We start from the raw sequence: 2,435 nt of genomic DNA, 5'->3' as shown, positions 1-2,435 counted from the left end.
GTATCTCTTAGAGTGCTCCTCTGCTGTGCTTAGCTGTCTGTGAATAGTTTGCTATGAATGCTGGCTGCTTGAACAACCGAAAAGCTTGCTTTTTGTGCGTTTTTCATGTGGATGTCTTTATGTTCAAGAATGGCCAAAAAAGATAGACACACTAAGGACAAAAACGTCTACATAAATCATTAAAAAAAAAAGATAGATGTCTTGCTGTTTTGAAAATTAACATTTTCTCTACTGGATTTCTGGACATTTTTTCAAAATGTCCAAATTCAGATTTTCTATTGAAAATGCCCGTCTTTGATACAATAACTTTTTAATACACTGGATGAAAAGACTTCAGATGTCCAGGCCTTAGTCTTCTGGACAACTCTACTTGGACCACTATTGCTTTCACTGGTCGAAAACCTCCATGTCTAATCTTTATTTAAATAATCAATCTTTCACAATCTGCAATGTTATAATTGTTCTGTTTAAAATAAAAATGTGTTACACTGCACTTGAAGCCTCTGAAATGGCACTGTTTAAAAAAACGATAGCACATAACTTTGGAAGCTCAATGGGATGCCATTTCATCAGGTTTGAGAATCTTCAAGTACAGTGTAACACATTTTTATTATAAACAGACAAATTAAAAAGTTGTTAATTATGAAAAATTGACTGTTTAAATAAAGATTAGTCATGGAGGTTTTTGATAAATGAAAACAGTGATCTGAGTAGAGTTGTCCAGAAGGATAAACTTTGGACATCTATGCCTGGATTCCCTAAATGGTGCCTTAAAAGTGGCCACTGATTGCGTGTCAATCATGTGATGGCGTTGTTTAGAGAATTGTGCTTCAGGCAAAGGTAGGCCATGGTTTTCAAGACTTGCATTTCCTGCGCCTACCTCTGATACATATATGGAGATGCCTATCAACGCTTAATGCCACTTCAGGCATTAGCAACGCCTGCAGTGGCGTTACTCCAGAGGTGCGATTCTGGCTCTATTTTTTAGGCACCTGGAAATCTTTTTTTTAAAAAACTCTTAAATGGCGTTTCCCTCTTAGATGCTGGTGGGCGCGCCCTTCTGGCACCTAAGTTAAGGCGCCGTGTATAGAATACGGGCCCTGAGGTCTTTACCTCCAGGGTATTCAAAAAGCTATAGTATCACAAAGAGATTGCTTGCTAAAGCCAACACTTTACTCTAGAGTTGGATGCCATATCTACTTATGCCAGGTCTAACACTGGTGTAAATAGGCATGCCTAAATGCATGCAAGTTAGACATACACCTGTGCCCCTCCCATACTCCAACTACATGTATATCCCCTAGCAGTTATACGCTAAGGCACTTATGTGCTCCATTATAGAACAGCACATAGTGTACTTAAGTGCGTAAGTGCCAATTTTTGCCAATATGTTAAGCTAGGCTGATGCTTTATGGACTCTCCTGGATTTACTGGGCAAAGTTGAAGTTCTCCATTTTGTTATAGACAGTGCTTCAGTTGGGTGTTCATAAATTTAGGTGCTTATTTTCCAGCTAATTGTGTGTTCTCCGAGCACATTACAGGTACTATTCCTTGGTACTTTCTCTGGAGCAGTGGTTCCCAACCCTGTCCTGGAGGAACACCAGGCCAATCGGGTTTTCAGGCTAGCCCTAATGAATATGCATGAGAGAGATTTGCATATGATGGAAGTGATAGGCATGCAAATTTGCTTCATGCATATTCATTAGGGCTAGCCTGAAAACCCAATTGGCCTGGTGTTCCTCCAGGACAGGGTTGGGAACCACTGCTCTGGAGGAATCAGTTGTTTATGTAGAAAAAGCACAAAAACTAACGCTGGGTTTTACTAAACAGCTGTAGAGCTTTCTCCCGCTGGCCAGTCAGTTAAACATTCTGACACTCATAGAATTCTTGAGCGTCGGAACATTTAACTCGCTGGCCCACAGTAGAAAGCTGTACCACTGTTTAGTAAAAGGAGTCCTAAGTGAAGAATATAAGATGAGCCAGAACAGGAATGAGAGAATACTAGGGGAAGTAGTGTTTTTCCAGTGTTCATCCAATAAATAACTAGTTTTTATTTTGCTTGAGAGGCCTTTTGTCTGTTTATTGGTTAGAAAGTAAAACTGGAAGCCCTAGCTGAGCAGACGGGGGTAAAAAAAAATGCATGGTAACCAGAAAAATGGTGGGGTTGATGTTCAAAATTATTTAAATTGTCAGAAATGACTCCAGGCCATTTAATTTGCTTGCCTGGGGCTTACCGGGCATATTCAGCAGTACTTAACCAGACAGTGCTGCTGAAAATATTTGGTATGCGCTCAAGCCAAAACTGGCTATTTTGTGGGCAATCCAGCGATGGAATTAGTAAAGTGTGCATTTAACCAGCTAAACTAACCACAATCCAACCTTTATCAAGTTCTTCTTAGCCAGCTGAATATTGCACTTAACCGCTAAGTTTTAGC

Source organism: Geotrypetes seraphini, chromosome 2 (assembly GCF_902459505.1).
Source record: "Geotrypetes seraphini chromosome 2, aGeoSer1.1, whole genome shotgun sequence".
Lineage (NCBI taxonomy): Eukaryota > Metazoa > Chordata > Amphibia > Gymnophiona > Dermophiidae > Geotrypetes > Geotrypetes seraphini.
This window is presented reverse-complemented; position numbering follows the sequence as displayed.